The sequence below is a fragment of the Passer montanus genome, unplaced genomic scaffold (assembly GCF_014805655.1).
Source record: "Passer montanus isolate IOZ18808 unplaced genomic scaffold, ASM1480565v1 scaffold20, whole genome shotgun sequence".
NCBI classification, from domain to species: Eukaryota; Metazoa; Chordata; class Aves; order Passeriformes; family Passeridae; genus Passer; species Passer montanus.
The window spans coordinates 5537764-5557379 of record NW_024366592.1 but is presented as its reverse complement, the minus strand read 5'-3'; positions in this window follow the sequence as shown (position 1 = coordinate 5557379).

Sequence of the window (19616 nt, the reverse complement as noted above, 5' to 3'; positions counted from 1 at the left end):
CCCCTGTGGCGCCACCTGCCGGCCGCGCCGCGCCCTGCAGCGCCCCCCGCGGAACCGCGCCTGGCCCGGGACAGACAGGAGACAGGACCGCGCCTGGCCCGGGAGAACCGCCCCGAAACCTGCCCGTGGCCACACGGCACTTCACAGCTGTATCTTTTTTTTTTTTTTTTTTTTTTTTTTTTTTTTTTTGTGTTACAATTTTTTCCAGATCCTTGAAACAAACAAAAAAAACCCCCCACCGAAACATTTTTTTTTCCGGCACCAGTAAAACTTTCTGAATGTCTTATTCGTTCTTGTCAAACAACACTGCGTTTTGGAGCTTGCATGCAACCACTTCCGCATGAGGTTTCTCTGCGTTTCCTGATAAAACTCAGAAGGGCAGCAGAATGTTATCCCATGGCCTAAGAGCATAATAAATAAAATGCAACATAACTTTGTTCAAAGCAAGCTCAGTGTGCAGTATTTTTACACTGGCTAGTTTTTAATTAGCATTTTACTTTAATGCTACAATCTACTTCAAGGGCTTCTCCACCCCAAAAACCTGGGAGTTCGTTTACACCAACACACAGAGCATGAGCAACAACCAGGAGGAGCTGGAAGTCCTTGTGCAGCAGGAAAACTCTGACAGAGCTACCCTCATGGAGCCATGGTGGGATGACTGGCACACCAGGAGGGCTGCAATAGGTGGCTACAAACTCTTCAGGAGGTTCAGGCAAGGAAGGTGGTGGAGCAGCCTGTGTGATTGGGAGTTTGGATTGTCTGGAGCTCGCTGATGGCAATGACAAAGGTGAGTATTTATGGTTATATCAGCAAATGCCAACAAGGCAAGTATCCTGGTGGGAGTCTGCTACAGACCACCCAACCAGGACAAAGAGCTGGATCAAATATTCTGTTATATTATAATGTCAGAATTAGAACAGGGAGAAGTCTCATGTGGATGGACGTGTGGGCCCAGAGAGGGCTGGGCAGTGGAGCTACATCCAGCTGGGGCTGGATTACACTGACAGAGCTCTTCAAGAAGCATGTATTTATTTAGCTTTCATTTTGCTTTTTCATTGGCAGGGCTGTTCTGTAGCAGTAAGACTGAAACTTTGCAGACATTAACTTACTTTTTTCAAAGCACAGGTGCACGTAAATGAACTGCCATGCCTTGTGCTGTGAAAATACTCTTGCAGTGCTGAGGTGTTACACTAGTCCCCTCACACTCTGACTGCTCTGGCTAAGCACATGAGAAACTGAGTTCTCTAATACTCCACAGACCACAGACAGACACCAGAGAATCATTCTGCTATTTTGTCCTTTTCTGAGTTGTGAGACTGATAGAGATTTTTCTGACAGGCCATCTTGAGATCACTGACTGCTGTAAAGAAACAGATAATGTGGAAATTAAAACCCACCAGAGAGCCCTATTAGCCTAATTTCTTTATCAGCACTAATGAATGTTTTATTCCTACCTTACAGTTTGTGAAAACTTTGCATGTACAAAACACATATGTCCATGTGTTCATATACCTCTGGCACTCTCAAGTCATTACAATTTGTCTTGTAGGAGAAAGTGAATAGAACTAATGGTAGAGACAGGTAGCCTGGAGGAGCAGAAAGAAAAACTTCAGAATTGCAGTGGAGTTGTGAGGTACACTAACAGTAAGACATAATTTTCAAAAGCACTTCAGCAGGAACAAGATCTGAACAATATCCTCTTTGAAATGCTGGTTTTGATGCACAGGAGACAGGATAGAGCCAAGCAAAGGATGCAAAGCTCAGACACAGCAGTTCATGAGGAGTCTACATCCCAACTCACAGCAGAATCATGACTGCATCCTCAGGTATGTGATCAGATTTATGGAAAAGAATTGAAAGAGGGATCACTGAATGTTTTGTCATGTTCAGTGACTGTGCACTCCTGCAAACTCATCCTACTGCATGAGTATTTCAGTCCTTCAGCAAATGTTTCTCAGAGCAGATGCTGCTAAAGAAAGTCAGGTAAGGACTCCATCAAATTCTCAGGGCTCCAGAACAAACACTTTAAAAGGAGTATGATAATAAAATAAAAAAAGACTTGGGAAACATTCTTTTCATTGCGTTTACAGTCTCAGAAACCAGTTATTTAATACAGTACTATTTAAATTTGCTTTGATGTTTGACTATTTTATTTTTCAGAAATGTAATAATCATAAAAATGTAATGTAATGGGACTAAATTAAGAAATAATCTTTTTTTTTTATTATTCAAACATAAATCAAACAGTAGATGCAGGACAAGCTTACATGACATGCAGCCAGCTGAACACCACAGCAAGTCACTAATTTGTATGATTGTCAAGAGAAAAACATCATATTGACTTCATGGGTAAATAAGCTCAAAAGTCCTTGACTCTGACATAGGATTTCTTCATAAAGATTTAACAAAATACATAATAGTTCAATAGTGTATTTGGATCATGTAACTTACCCTGACAGCATTCTGAACCACCTTTCAAGAGAAATTACTCTTGTTTTGAAGGCAAACATGGCAAAATACTGAAGGTGTGGCAGTATGAAACATACCCATGCAAGCATGAACAAACACAAAGGAATGAACAGGGACACACAGCCTTTTTCATACTTCAGGCAGTGAGATTATTGTGAGCTACTCCAGGAGCAAGAGTTTTGTGATTAACACGTATGCATCCCACTGTACTTCAAAATTCCCCATGCCCAGGACTGAGCCATGCAGCTTTTTTAACTGGAGCAGAGTTTATGCAGACCAGATGCAACCATAAAAATACAAACCACTTGAACCTTAATAAAATACACAGTAATGGAAATGTTGTAAAACAGATACTAAAACCATAAAATATTAACAAGCTTAATCAAAATGAACCAGGGTCAAAACCACTAAGCCCAACCATCATTTACAGAAGTACAACAAACACCAGATGTATTCTGATTTGGGGCAAGAGGAGGAGAGAAAACCTCCAAACCTATCTTCAGTAATGCAGCTATCTACAAGACAAAATATACAGAGCATTTAATATTTCACTGACTTGAAAAGTTACAGGTCTGTTACTAAAACTTAATCGGTCACGACTCATAATCTATTATGTAAAAGAGACATCTGGTATGTGTTAATAATATAAAAAATGAGGGAAATTGGCATTTCTCTCCCCTCAATCCCTTTTTCAATGCTATTTTCTGAAGAAATTTGCAAAACTCTTCTGAACGAGTAACTCCACTTTAATGCAAATCTATAAAATCTTAAATATTTTTTAAAGATGTAGGTCCTTATAACTTAGTATTTCTTACATGTATATGAGGTTATGGTTTGGTCATCATTAGTAACATTTATGTGAAAAAGTCTGAAAATGAAATAACATATTTTTGTGCATATATATATAAATAAAATATACATAATTATGCAAATGTGACAAACCAAGAAAATGCCTCCAATATTCCTCCTGAAAATGATCTAAACATTTTACCTCAGTATTTTCCTTTTTGCAGGAATGCAGTTCCCTGTTTACCAAACTTTCTAAACCACTTCAGTTCCTTCAAGGCAAACACAACATTCCTTACTATGGTTTGATATCTGTATGATGCTGTGATTGCAAATACCATGGTTGTATACAATAAAGTTTATTAACCATTATTCTACAGGGAAATTGTAGTAATCAACTCTATACTGATTTTGAAAGCAGCAGAAAGATATTTTTGCAGTTATAGATTATCAAGCTTAGAATTCACTTCTCTGAGATGATTGCTGTGCTTGCACAGATCCAGGCAAGTTAGGAAACCTTCATGCATGTGTGGATCAAAACCTTTAATTCTTTGCGGTCCAAGCATTTAAAAAGCCTAAAAATTTATAAAGCAAACTTGAAAACATTGGTTACCAGTTACTTTGTTTCTGTTTTTTTTTAAATAAGTCTTTGCAAGCATTTTCCTGGGTGGGAAACACTTGATTTTCTTTTTTTTTTTTCTATTCTGCAATAAAAGTGAAGATCTGTGGCTCAGTAACTGCAGCTTCAGGAAAAGCACCAAGCATCATGAGACAGACATGAAAATCACAAAGAACTGGCAAAATTTCCTACTGCAGGATTGAAGTGTGAGACTGCCAAACGAACTGAATTACCTAGCAGCCAAGTGGCTCATGCAGTTTTCTAAAAGCAAATAGAATTGTATTCCAGATCATCACATAAAATTAATGATGTGGGGAGGTTTTGGCTACTCAAGCAGGGGGGAGAAAAAATTAAGGATTAATAGTGTCAAGCATTGCCATGGATTTTCCCAGGAGACTGTGGGTTCTCACTCATTGCAAGTTTTTATGAATAGGTAAGACAGGCATCTGTTGGGAATGAAGTAAGTACAGTTTATCCTCTCTCCAGGCAAAGGAGTGGCCAACATAACATCTGGGGGGCTCTTTGAATCCTACTTTCTGTGATGATATACTCTGCAAATGGAGAATGGAAAAACACTTCCCAAAGAGTATTCGAGTCCTGCTGCAGTGCTTTGGAAAGCAGAGCAGGACACTGAAAGCTTGGAAGGTTCAAGCTGGATGTTCTTTACCCAATACTGCTGTTCTCTAGCTCAGTGAACATTATTTCATGCATTGCTTGAGAAATCTCCAAATACGACCACTGCTAACAGATTTAAAATTTTCCTACTCTGAATTCCCTGGAAGCTACAGTTTTTCTTTTTTTCTTTTCTTTTGCTTTTTCCCTGGAAAGGAAATTCCTTTATTCTCTTTAAGGATACACAGAGGCAAGCACATATTTCAAAAGAGTATATCAACCCTGCCCTGATCTGTCCCCCACCAGATATCAGCCTGTAAATCTCCCCAAACAAACTTGTTACAGTCAGGTAATACTCCTGACAAACACTGATCCTTAATGACTGCTCTAAGTAGTTACAGCTTGAACTCAGTGGATATACACTGTCACTTGATATTTAAGGTACCAATCCTAATTTTATTTATGTGAACACACATGTGTGTGTGTGTGTGTGTATGGGAAAATCCTCTCTGGGGAGAAAGAGAGATTATAGGAAATGTGCCTAACGTCATAGCAAAGTGAGAGATCCACCCAGGAGAGGCAATTCCTTGCTGGAATTGATGGAGCTGTAATCGTTTATGTGAAGGCTGCCCCTGACCTTGATTCTGACCTATCTTTCTGGAAATTGTTATATTAAGCCTGGTTGCCTTCTGTTTAGTGAGAAAAAAACCCAAGCTCATGTGCAGACTCAGAGGTGGAACAGGTCAGGCTCATACAGCACAGAGCAGAGGAGAGCTGGCTGCCAGGGGCTCTCTAGGGCCATTGCCAAACTCCAGCAGTGTTTCAGAGGCCTTGAAGTAGCCAAAGCTGAACTAGCTGTGAAACACTGAATGTGAAAACAGAACAGCCAAACTTCTCCCAGAATCCAGTCCTGGGAAGCAGCTCAGAGCCTGAATGAATGGATGCATCCAAAGGCTCCCATCTAGCCAGGTGCAGCTGCATGGGGAACAGGGGCAGGAGCTCTGCTCTCCCTTCTCCCACGGGCACAGCAGGCTGCTCCAGAGCCACATCATCCCTTGGACTGGCTACAGGCTGGCCTCACAGCCCTCAGTCAGAGACAGCCACTGCCCTTGGCACCGTGGCACCCAGGGCAGCACCGCTGGAGTCACCGCCAGACTGGACACCCGGCACTCTGGAGCAAAAGCAACACCCAAACAAGTTACAGACTATTACCCTGAGACTTCCTCTTTGAGATTTTAAATTTGATTTAAACTTCCAGTAGAGAGCATTTATCCTGCATGTGTCTCAAATGGTTTCCTTTGTCTTCTCAAGTAACCACATAGTCAAGCACTAGGAGACAGATCCTGAGCTGCAAAAACTGAGCAATGGCACTGCACACCACTGAACCACCAGCCACTGGCATTTTCTAAACTTCATTCTGTGTTTCAGCAATATTCTCTGCACACCTGAATTCAAGACATCTTCAGGTAACCTGCAGACATTGTTTGAAAGTGAAAAAATATTTCTTTGTAACATTTCACTGCACTGTGAATGTTGCTAAATTCTTATACTGAAGAAAGGGGAAAAACCCTCCCAGTTCACCTTCTGTACACCTGTCATAGGTTAAGAAGGAAGTGAGTTTTTTGGGAAATGATTTATGTATTTTTTATTATGTCTGTCCTTCTTTATGTCCTACTTTGTAGAACTAATCTCTTTCATTCCTATATGTCTTCATTTAGGAGCTTCTCTGCACTTTCAATGAAATACTATGTTTAAAATGAGAGTGTTCTTTTTCTAGGTAGCTTTTCTGACAAAGTACCTACTATGACAGAGTATATTATATATTTATAACTCAAATAAAGGACAGAAAAACATGAGAGTGTTTCTTAAATCCTTATTTAAAAAAAATAAAAAAGAGGTTCCTTTTCTTATTTCCACCTTAGCACCAACTCTCTATTGCTGTTTTCCATTTCAGTGTTTGGGAATAATATCACCATTTCTCAAGTCCTATTGCACCTGCCTCCCCCCTCTCTCAGAGCTCTCCAGTTAGGAATCTACTTGGAGAACTTCTAGATTGCATTTTTTTTACATGCACTTTTAAACTTATTTCCCCAGGCTTTGCCAACTAATCAGTTTAACAACATGATTTGTCATCTCACATTTCAAAGCCTGTCATGCAGGAACCCATCCTACTTTTCACGTCCATCCTCTGCACTAAATACTTGTTGGACTTGCAAACCTTCAGGAAATAGTTTTTTACCTGGGTGTATTAGAAAACAATAGGCATCTTGGTCATCTTTTCACACAGTATTCTTTTTTTATTAAGAATTTCATTTGGACTTTGCAAACTAAAAGTCTTTGTATTTATTTCAACTATAGAGCTGCCGCTGGAAAACTTTTAAAAAATTTACTCCTGCTTTGAAGTTTAAAATCAGCTTTTAAAAATGTTGAATATGATTTTTTTATTAATGGTAATAACCAAACTACTCATGTGCAGAAGTATGTTCTAAAATGCAGATGTGGGCATGTAAATCTGTAATGCAATGTGCACCACCCCTTTATTGCAACTTACTACACAGCTGCTGTAATTAAAATAATTACTAATTCTTCAATAAAGTTATCTTAACCTGGACTGGCTCCTTCCAAATATAAAAGAAGGCCAGCTACCTAAAAACCACCTTCAAATGGTTTGATTAAATGTAGAAAACTTAAATGTAGCATCATCAAAATATCATTAAAAGAAAAAAGGTCCCATGAACAGGGAAGACAAAGAATTTATTTCCCATAGTTAAAACACAACTGCTTTTCAGCTGGGCTATTAAAAATACTATGTTTCCAGACATGTATTAATTATGTTAGAATTAATGTGAGGCAAATAAAATCTTCAAAACAGCTTCTAGATCTATAACAGAATAACAAGAAGAATTTTGTTTCATTTCTTCTTAAAATAACCCATTAATTTCATACAGTCAGTATAAAAATCTGCAGTACAAATGTATTTCCTTTATGAAGTCAATGCTCCCATGTGAGCCATAGACAGGGACACATTTATAAATCCTTCAGGATCTCCTTTTACAAATCCTTCAGGACCTCTTTTTACAACACTTTAACTTTTTGTTCATGGAGGTGACATTACCCATTCAGCTTCATTTTAAGCACGATTTCTTTCATACAGGCTCACGAGCTGCTGGACAAAAGATCCTTCTGGTTCTGAAGGAGAGTCAGCTGAAAAGCAGATATTCCTCACAGCTTCCCCCTGCCACTAAACTCACAGAACCTGTGTCTCTGGACAGTGAAACAGGAATGGGACAGAAAGCACAGTACTGGCCGTGGTCAGAGCACAAGGAAATCCCAATGACCGTCCATACAACCAGCACAAACCCACTTCTCTCCACAGCTGGTTGAAGAGCAATAGATAGATTTCAAATTTTCCCACCTCATGTAAAAGTGGTGGCTTCTAAGAGAATAAGAAATACTGACCATTTAAAACACGCAGTGCCAAACAAATATAGCGTGCTTCTTCCAGGAGCCTCCCTGAATCTTGAAGCCACCACTTGCTCTATGGATCGTGCTCTGGACAAGCTGAAGGGGTGCCTTGCCAGGAGCAGAGCTGTTAGTGCAGACACCAAAAAGTCAGCAACACAGGCTGCCTTAACCAGGAGCAAAAGAGACTGAGACAGGAAGGATCCTCTCCTTTCTGGCCCCTTTTATAGTGCTGTTGAGACACTTCATGGTCTTGTCTTCCTGGGATAATTGCAAAGTAAGGAATGATTATCATTGCTGTGCTACAAATAAAAGAGTGGCTATGGGGCTGTATTTTAAAGGCACTTAGGTGCCTAAGGATGCACATAGGCACTTACTGGTATTTTAGCTCTTAACCTAATTAGCAGATTTAGTTGCAAATTCTAGCCTTGGGCATGAGTGTTTGAAAGCTGTGCTATCTCCTGAATCACCAGCTGTCTTGAGTTTCATGTTTAGTGCTTATGCATAACTTTAGTTAAATGGGACAAGAGGAATATTACAAAACTGAGGGGAATAGACTTCAAGTGATCAGGAATGAACAATTTGCACCAAAACATATAACAGGCATTGGAGTTATGCCAAGACAGGATATTAAATACTGTAATTCAGATAGTTTAGTTGCCTGGCCTTATATCTCCTAACCACATACTACTTCCTTTGCATTATAGTGTCTCATTTCATTCTGAACTTCCAGTTCATAAAGCTTCAGCCTAGGACAAGCAAATATCTACATTCATTTCACTCTCTGTTAGGTATTTGTTATTTAATCTTTTTTTATATTGTGTCTTTATGTGAAGATAAAAAGAAATGGCTAACTGCATTAGGCTGCTCACCACAAATAGTATGTTTATATAGCTATGCAATTCTCTGTTAACAAATTGGGAGCTATGTAAAATTAAATGGGTTAGAAACATTTGCAAGACAGCTCCCAGAGCCATTACTGCATGGAGAGGTTGTCAATATGGGTAGGGATTCTCAAATAGGTACCTTAAATGAACCTAGAAACATTATTATTTCAAACTTCCCAAATCAAAATTAAATATTATAAGGCTAACACTTATTCTTCTATTTTTACAGGACAGTGCACATTCATAAATCCTATCAGATCTACATTTATGTCACTTCAAAACTAAAAAAATTGATAGCAAAATAGCACTTTGGTTTCCTTCACAGCTTCTATAGAATGTTCAGTGTAATCAAACAAGGATCACTTGGACTAAATGATAGTTGAGCCTCCTTTGTGACAGAAGTAGGAACTAACTCTCATTCTGCTACCCCGGGTGCCGTGACACAAAACCCACTGGCCCCAGTGTGCAGTTCTCCTTGGTGCCACATGCTTGCCAGAGCTGGCACCATTTTCCCTTCTGCTGGCCAAACTAAGAGCACAGGTCTCTGCACTTCACACTCATGATCCCTGTGGAGGTAAGAAGGCACCATGCTGGATTTCATTCATCACAGACCAGCCACTGAAATGAACAAGAAAATGCGACGCTGCCTTTTAGTATTGAATAAAAGCTTACACTGACTTTAATACTGAATGTAAGGATTTAACAATGCCCATAAGGATTTTTCAGTTCAGTTTAAATTTAGATTGACCAGTTGCTGGTCAATCAATTTCAATAGCCATTTAAAATAGGCAGATGTCTTCTTTTGAACTTCACAATAACAATCTAATCAATTAAAATAATGCTGGTAAGAAAGAAAAGCAGTGCTCTCACAGAGGACAGCCATTACGAGTTTCTGTTGTCAGATTATAATACTTGGGCTTTATTTGATGTGTGTGTTTGGATAAGCAATAAACATCATAGAGACTTAGCTTTTTCTTTCTGTGCCTTTTAAGTCTTATGGATATTTAGCTTTTCAAAACAGTTCTGTTATCCAAAAGTTAAGCTCCATGGCTATTCCACCGAAACCCTGGTAAAAGGGATTCCTCTCTAAGACATAAGGCACTGTTATCCTGGGGAACTTTTCACTACTTCTCATGACAAGACCCCTTTACTCCAGAACTTTGCAGTCTGGTAACACTGAAGCAATGCCTCTGATTTATCCAGCTCTTCCCTCTGCAGCTTACTACTTGTTCAGCCTTACAAACAGATATTGCTGTCCCCTGCAGGGCCATCTGGGCCAATCCTTGGACTGGGACATGTTAAAGGATTAGCCTAATTGCCAAGACCCTTCAGGTGACCTCAGAGCCTGATTCTTTTACCTGGAGTTACCTACGTCCATTCTTAGAGTTCTCATCAGACACAACTCCTACCATCATCTCCTTCAAGTCACATCTCAGCAACCCAACACCTGTCTCTCCAAGAATATCACAGCACAGCAAGACTGGATGTCCACTTATTCACTGGATCACTCATGCTACCAGAGGAAAATACCAAGTGTAACAGAAATCTCTTAAGGCACCAGAGAAAATACCAAGGCAGATTCCCCCAGTGGCACTGGGGCAGGCCTCCCTCTTGCTGTGAGAAGAGGGCTGATTGAAGTATGTAGTCACTGCATGGGCACTCTCTGTTTACATGCACCCATACACACATGATCTCCTTTTCCTTAGGGAAACAACTACTGGGCCTTCTTGCCTCAAAACTGCTGCCTGCACCCAGCACTGCCAAGTGACACAAATCTGCTTTCACTCCACCTGTATCTGAGCACAGAGCTCGACAAAAATCAGCTTCAGGTGTTGTATGAGCCACCTTTACATGTATTTATCTGATGATATTTTGTTTCTAGCAGCTGTGCTTGTTGCCTGCTTGGCATGTCTCTTTTCCCATCACCTGCAAATCAGCAGGGGTCACTTGAGTTGGCACCTCTATTTTGTGAACAGACAACAAAGAGTCCTGACCAAAGTCAGTCTGTACAAAGAGTGCTCCTCCCTTTGACTGGAGTCACTCTAGAAATATTTTGTGAACAGACAACAAAGAGTCCTGACCAAAGTCAGTCTGTACAGAGTGCTCCTCTCTTTGACTGCAGTCACTCTAGAAGGAGCAGGATATTCTTTGTAAGATAAGTGAAGTGACAGAGAAGTCTTCCTGGCTCTAAGACAGCAGAACACTCAAATACAGAGCATCTTGATTTACTGCTAGATTGGCTTTTGAACTGACAGTGCTGACACAGCAACACTTTTTTTTCAAAATTCTCTTGAACAGGAGCAACCAGAATGTGGCAGAGAATCATGTGTAAAGAATAAAACACAGGCCAGACTTAAGTCTATGCAATCTATCACAGAGCTGTCTGATTTTTTCTTTCTGCTTCATGATTTACAACATCACAAACTGTGAAGCAGACATCACAACAACAAAGTTTGATGTTAAATGACTTTTCCAATTCTCCTTATCTCCCCTTGTACTGAAAAGGCCATGTCTATCTGTCACACAGCACTTTTCCCTCCCACAGAGGGAAAAGACCAGAAAACCAGCCTGAACATAAGCTTTAAACAGGAGAGCAGTGGCCAGGCAGTGGGTGCCCAGATGCACCCACAATACTCCAGTGGAACAGTTCTGCTACAGCCTGCACAGTTTCTGTGGGCAACCACCTAAATTATTTCATGATTGGCCAAGGCAGAGACTTCACCCAGAGTCTCAGGCAGGTGCTGAATGGCCACAGAGGCCTTGGAATACTGCATTTTAGGAGCAGGCATGGAGTAAAATCTTTTTTCTTATGGAGGTTTTGAGAATAGCAAAGATATGTTGCACTCAGTACACTTTTAATTTCTGAAAGTAATTAAAATATACTGCATTTGTTAACAGGAGTAACCAGTACTATGAACTATAAAAACCACTTTTGCTCCTAAAATCAGCTGATGATGATAGAGGTGTCTGCTTCATTTGCTTACAATACACTGTTCATTGTTGAATATCACATTTTTCTGGGCACTGCAGCTGGCAGTGATAAAAATGCCTCTCTGTTTTGCACCCAAGTGCTGCAATTTGGGTCAGACAGATACTCTGGGGAAAGGTGCAAGGTACAGGAATCTCTCCTTTTCTGAGGTGCACTGGCTGTGCAATGGATGAAAGGCTGTAGAATGCAGGTGAAACAGGAGAGAGGATGACAAACACAGCATGCAGACAGGCCACAGCATAAAAAGAAACAGGAATATCCAGGCCCCAGGTGTGAGGGAAAGGCTGACTTTTCTCTGAGGACCCTACATGGTCATGTCAAAATCATACCAACCCAGAAAGCCACTGGAAGTTGCTGAACGGAGAACAATCTGAGGCAGGAGACTTGTCTTTCACTGACACTCTAAATGACGTGGAGATGTGTTTCCAAACCATTTCTTTTTATCCAGTCTCAACTAGGAGACCTCAGCAGTTTCATGGCTTTGAATGAAAACAACTTACTTAGGTTGTCTCCAAATGATACTGAATTTGGGATGCAGTTTGCAGCACATTTTAAAGGAAAGATGCAGGAATATACTCTTCACAGCTCTGGCTGGCACAAGTTTTCCTTGACAAATCCTTAAAGAAAAATGACAGCCAGTGCCTGTGTCTCACTGTCAGAGACATTTCTGAGACAGAAATTGACTGTTCTTGGTCTTAGACTAAGCAAAATGTTAATTTAAGATAATTACAGCTGAAAACAAGTGTAATTCTGCCAGCCTGGATTGTCCCACACAGAGGGCAGCAGGGTGGGATGGGAAAAAATATTTAGCCATAGCATTGTGATCTGAGCATTGACAGCAAAGATGGGAAATGAAACACCAAAATGGAGATCTGGTGTCCTAATGCCACAACTCCCGAGACAGATGAGAAGCTTCAAGGCTGTGAACCAGCTCCATGTTGTTCTCATTTCCCATTCTGGCTCTCCAGTGGCTGAATTGAGCATTAAGCCAAGCGAATGACCCTGTGAGACTGACTCTCAGATATGGCAGCTGCTGACACACAGAACTGGAGCAGACAGGATATTGCTACCAGAGGCAGACAGGATGGCAGGCATCACCCTGAACTTCTTTTTCTTTGGGGTGCATGGCAGATGTGGAGCTGCTCAGTAGTTATTTAAGAATACCATGCACTAATTTAGTCATCAGAATGTTTTTATTTCTACAGCTGTGGTGGTTTCATTCAGCCACAGTCTGTCTGGTCAAGTAGGCAGGAAGGAAAAGCTTGGCAAAAAAAGTGACACTTCTTCAAGATTAAAAGTCTGTGCCAAAAATAGGTAGTTCTGGTTTCTTTTCCAGCAACCTATAAAACCAGCTCTGACCTGGACAGACAAAGCACACAAATACTGCAGGATGAGCCCTAACAAAAAGAGCTTCATGCTCTTAAAACTGTGCTTTATTTACTAAGAGGAAAAAGTAATTATTAAGCCATATTGTTTATGCAAATTCTATATAATTCCCTCCTTCCCCTGCTGCTGTAGAAGATGTTTTGTAACAAACATGCCTTCTTCAAACACAATACACCAGAAAGTGCAGATTCCCCCAAAGAACTGTGAGTAACTAATGGCAGCCAAAAAGATCAGATAGCAGATCTGATGAAGAGAACTGAAATTTTGCTTTGAGGTATAAAATAAACCTTTTCCACTAAGACTCATGCAATTGCCTTTCAGCCAGGAATTCCCTGCAATTAAATGTAGATAACATGTGACTGCAATGTCATGCATCCTTAGTATTCCCTAAAACCACGTGTGAAACATGGATGGTTAGGAATAGGAGAGAGCCTGCAGCTTCTACTGTGGTAGCATCAATCTGGGCCCAGCAGTCAGAGGAATCCTACTGAAAAAACCCAGATCTTTGGTGCAGATTAGCACTGCGGTTCCTTCCCATCACTCTTCCAGAATTCACCTTTCTCTCAGTGGGTGGGAGTGTTAATGTAAGAGAAAAACTCATCAGAGCATGAAATAGCAGAGTTATGAAGCCTAATGCATGCAATGAGTTCTCTTCATTGAAGACAGCACAGCTACAGATAGTCATTCTGAGGTACCAGTAATGTAATTTTCTCTTTTGAAAATTCCCACTGTGTTTCATTTCTTTGCTCACAGTGAACTTTACCCTAATGGACTCACAACAGTCACACAGTCCACAAGATCTAGGTGCAATTTCTTCTTTAAGAGAGATTACAAGAAAAATGGAAGCAGTCAGTCCTCTCCCTATGACAAGCAGTCTTTGACAAGGACTCTTCTCCTCAGACCTCATGAACCTGCAATGCTGTGTGAAGTCCTACTCAACTTCTGCATGCTTTCCTAGGCTGATCAAAACACAGCTCATGGAAGCTTCTTTCTAAAACCCCAGTTTAACCAAACTCTCAAAAATGCCAATTGAAGTCATTCAGTTAGTGCAGAACAAAGTTAAAAAGCAGGCAAAAATTGACAGAAACTCTCATTATTGAGCTACAATAAGACATTTCCTCTGCAGTGAGGCACTGCTAGGAAGGTACACCATGTCTGGAGGTAAATCTCCCACAGAGCTGTATCAAAGTTTACAGCCAAATACAGGTGGCAAAAAATGCAGTTATCTGGAACTCCCTAAGCAACAGGGACAATGCTTTCAGAATAGCACAAAATAAGTGACCTAAAAATAAGAATTCTTGGCTAAAAATGTGGTCATTCAAAAACCTACACTGAAGGGTAAAGCAACCAATGCTGGTGTCACTTATCTCCTTTCTGCTTAGATTGAGGCAGACCCTTTAGGAAGTTTTGACATTATATGGCAAGAGGAATAATGAACATACCTTTGTTTTTGCCATCTACTATTTTAATCCAGGTATAGTCTTAATGAAAAGAATATGCCTCCTACTATACACAACTTCACTGTGAGTCTGCCATTTCATTCACATTAAGTTTATAAGTCAGATTAAGTTTACAGCAGACTCTAATGGATCTTCTGCCATTACACGTTGTCCCTTAGATTTTTATTTTAAATCAGCTCCTGCTTTTCCAGGAGTTAGTCTGGTATAAGGCTTACTTTCTGATGTGCTTTGCAGGACAGCAGCTGGGAAGATGTTATCACACATACTGCTTTTTTTTACTGGTTAAGTATCACAGGAGTTTATGTAATACATATTCTGAGAGAGGACTCACAGATCTCTATCATTTAACTAGGAAAATTCTTTTCTCATATTTACTCAGGTGCCTAACAGGATAAAGCAGTTTGGTAATTGCTGAATTCTTTTCCATGTGTTTACCTAGCCTGTGAAGGTAACAGCCCATGGTAACTTTTTCACAGGTGAGATAATAAGACGTCAAACTATGAAGTCTGCAGCACCTGAGTGAACAAAGAACATAAAGGAGGCCTTTCTCACATTCCTTCTCCTCCAACAAAGAAGCTGCAGCTTTTGCTTTTTGCTAACTCCCTCCAGCAGCCCAAGACTTGCCACCAATGGCTGTGGGTGAGCACACAGCTGTGGGTCTCAGCTGATGGACACAATGAATGGCTTGGAGTTCATTTGAAATGGAAAAAAAGTAGGGAGCTAATTTTGATAAGAGGGTGAGTTTAAAGGTCTCAGGAACAGGAAAAGAATGTAAGCAAAGAGACAGGAATGAGACAAGGAAATTATTATGAATGTTCTGAAAAAGAAAATACGAAGCACCTCAGGAAGGGGAGGTTATGCAAGAGTGAGGACAGAGGAGGAAGCAAGGGAACTCACTGGCAAAAAACAGTGGAAACGACTTCTGAAAAAGCACAGCAAAGGAAAAACAGTATACATTTACAGCTCTCCTTCTCAGATGAACATTCTATTCCCTCTACTGTTAACATTTTAGTATTTCCTTACTGGCTGCAAAAGAATTCTTGAGGTTCTTTGAGCCTGCCACTATCACACAGAGTAGACAGGAGAGAGAATCTCTCAACAAGTGACACGATCAACGTCACAGCTTATGATCATATTCTATCAACAGCTTGAAAAAGCCTTTACCATGTCTTTCTTTTGACTTGCTAAAAACCAAACAAATGAAAACCAGCACCTGTCCTAGAAAAGCAGAACCTACAAACAGCAGCATCAGCCCATTAAATTGTATGTGGAAAATGACCAGAGACTGGGAAAAACCAGGTCATCTTCAATTGACCAGTTCACTGATGCTAGGTGTCAACACTCCTTATATGTTTATTAACCAAACAACCAGTCTTGCAATCCATTAGCTACATCTCTTCAAATTTCTTGTGCTGAAATGTGTAATTAATAGTGTCTGTTGTTACATTATTTGTTCTGCAGTCACAAGAGCTAATCCATTTCTGTGTTCTAGTTAGCTAACCTGAGAGTGTCTGTATATGTTGATCATCTAGTGCTAAGCAATTGAGCTAGTGACATTTAAAAGCACACAAGACCCTTGTAACTCAAAAAATCTGTTCCTGTGCATACTTTAAAACAGCTGACCTCAATGCAAGCAACTGCATGAGTCCAAAAGAAAACAGAATAAGAGAAAGCTAGCTGGAAATTCCAACCACCTTGTCATCTTCTCACAATTCTTTATGTAACTCTTCCAGAAATATACCATGAAAATCAGGCAAGTGTGAACAGGTGTGTGGTGTATTCTAAACCCTTATCAATATCCTGGTTACTGAGCAGGAATCCCAAACAGCCCCAACCCTGTGACCTCAGAGCTCACAGTGCTCCCTGAATCACTCAATTCAACTGGAACCATTAATACCAACTTCATTATCCATGGGATCACTTATGCATCAAGACAACACTCATCCCGCTTTTGGGAACAGCTTTGGTCTTCTCCTGGGGTAAGGACAGCCCCAGGAGATCCTACACATCATCCCTGACCATGGAGTGACCACCTGACCACTTCCAGAAACCCTTCCTATCAGCCAGTGACTGCCAGTGCAAATGTCACACCACGCTATGGATGTAACTCCAAAATCAGTCATGGATGGCAGTACAGTTTGGAATACAAAAGGGATGTCTACACTTCAAGGCTGAATTCATGCCACTGAGCTGGATATACAACCAATATGAATTCCATCACCACGGAAACCAAGCACTCTTGAAGCTTGAAACATGTCCAAACATTTACTTGATCCTATAAGCATACATATGTAGATTACAAGTACAAGCAAAATCTGCATTTTGCATTGCTGCTATTGTTTCAGCTGGGGAAAATGACTAAGGATAAACCAGGACAAGTATGAGAATACAGAGGAAAAAAAATAGGACAGAATATTCTTTTGGATTATATGATGTAAGTACAAGCAATTTTACTGAGATTTCTATCTTATTAAAACAACGAATTGGAAGCATAACTGAGAGCCTGAACTAAAAATTATCAAAGTAGGATTCATTATGTGGATCACCCAAAAGCTGGGCACATAAATTTTAATGTATACCTAGGCACCCATTCCAAGCCAGTCATTCCAAAGGCAACCTCATAAGGCCTGAGCAGAGCACTGCTTTAGGATGGCCCAGGGAGACATCCAGCTGTCAGAGGGCTAAAACCATGCAGCAGGAACCTGAGGGCTGCTATTGCTATGGCTCCCCTGATTTCCCAAATGACTGCAAGGACACAGTGAAAGCCTACAGCCAGTCCTAGGCATGTGGGCCAGCCAGATTCCAAAATCTGCCTTGCTTCTCTCAAAAATCTTATATTAAAAACACAGAAAAGATATCTTTATTAATATTGCTCTTTACAGAGCCCTAGAACTATGAAGCACTAACCATTTATTTTAACAAGATGAGAGTGAAGTTTAATTTATTTATGTATGTTTATTCTGGTTTAACATCAAAAATATTTTATCTTCTTTATCTGGTTTAAAATTGAAGAACAAAAAGGTGCATGAGAGTCTGAAAAACAACCTCTGCACATATTCTAGGATGATGATCAAATTTGTTGGTTTGTTGTTCAGGCACATCATTTTAGAAAGGGATATTCATGGAAAAAGAACCAACTGGGAGAGAAACATGACTATAAAAGTTCTGAGAAAAATGTAGTTTGTGAAAAGGATGTTTTATGTCTTCTTTACAAGGGAAATTAACCACAAGAAAGACAGAAATTTTATATTACAGTAAAATTTTTAATACACTGCATGTGAAATAGTTGTTAAATGAGGCATTAAGAAAAAAAAAGAAAAAAGAGATAATACTTCACTGCCACTCCATCAAAAGCTGATGCATAATTAGAGAAAAGGCACAAGACATGAATTGCATGGCAAAAGAAGAAAATAATGCAATGAAAGTCTGTAGGCATGTGTGTGAATGTTAGCCAATTCGTCTAGCTAGCTCAAATTTGTATCTGCTTGAATTTGCAGAGCCTTTTTTCTCTACAAATAAAACAAGTGTTTGAGGCACCCTTCTCTCCTTTTTATTTCCTGTATCCCTTGAATTCAATTGTAATGGATTACTTTCAGAAAAAATTTAGATTCTCATCTAGCTTTCTAAGTAATTAACTCCTCTCAAAGCCAAATAATATGTTATAGCAAGAATATTCTGCATATAAGCAGGTCTATACATCAGCTCTTGTAAAGGCCATTCAGTCCCAGGTTAGGGACAAGCTCTGGGTGACACTGCTCCAGGACAGCCACATCCAGCAAGGGCTGGACACACCTTCCTGGCAGGAATGGTGGTGTCACACTGCCTCTGCTGCAAGGGGACAAGAGGCTGTGAGGTGTGTGGGACATGGAACGTACCTGCCACCACAGGGAAATCCAGGCACGGCTTCCTGGCGCTGGCGTGGCACTGACCAGTCCAAATTCAGGGCCTAAGAAACACAAGCAAACAGCAAAAGCAGCCATCAGCATCCACATCTGCAACGTCTGAGCACAAAGAGGCCCCTTCCCCGTCACCCTACAATGAGCTGCCCCTAAGGGCTCTGTCACAGGCTGTTCCACAGCAGGAAAGGCGAGAGCATGCAGAGCCCACCTGAGCTTGCCCAGTGCAGCAGTGAGATCTGTGAACAGGAATTGTAGATAAGGAATGAAGCCTCTGTGTGACTGGAGCATCCTGCCAAACACCACCTATCACCCTGGCACTCTGTGTTGCCACCCTCTGTGTGACTGGAGCATCCTGCCAAACACCCTGGCACTCTGTGTTGCCATGTATTTTTGTGTAATACTCCAGAAAGAATTTCCAGCCACTATACCCATCTGTCATAGAACAGAAAATAATCCCATGGCCACGTATTTTTGTGTAATACTCCAGAAAGAATTTCCAGCCACTATACCCATCTGTCACGGAACGGAAAATAATCCCATGCAAATAAAACAAGCAAAATATGCTTGCAAAGGAATAATAAATTTGGGGGTCTGTAACTATGACATTTGAAGTTTTATGAACATTTCAACTAAAAATAACTTCTTGTTATGCATTATCAAGTGAGATTAAATATTAATTGAGCAGTTGTTGCACAAAAGTGTAAATCTCTCCAAAGATTAGAGCAAATTATACATAGCTTAAGATATTTTAAAATGAAGATATGTTGCAATAGGACACGAAATAAAACAAGATGGACACTGGAACTCCAAGGTAAAAGGAAGGAAAGTTTATTCTCTGACTCCAATATTTATAGACTTTCAGAAGTGACAATGGATTGGAGCGTGACAGTGCCACCTCTCCAATGACACCAGACAAACCAACAGTCCATCACATTTCCCCTCCTCCAGAAAAGAATGTAAAACAATAATTATTTACATAAAAGTGCGTGAGAAACTCCATTACAAGAATGTAAACATCAGAAGGCTTAGAAGAACTTAGAAGAACAG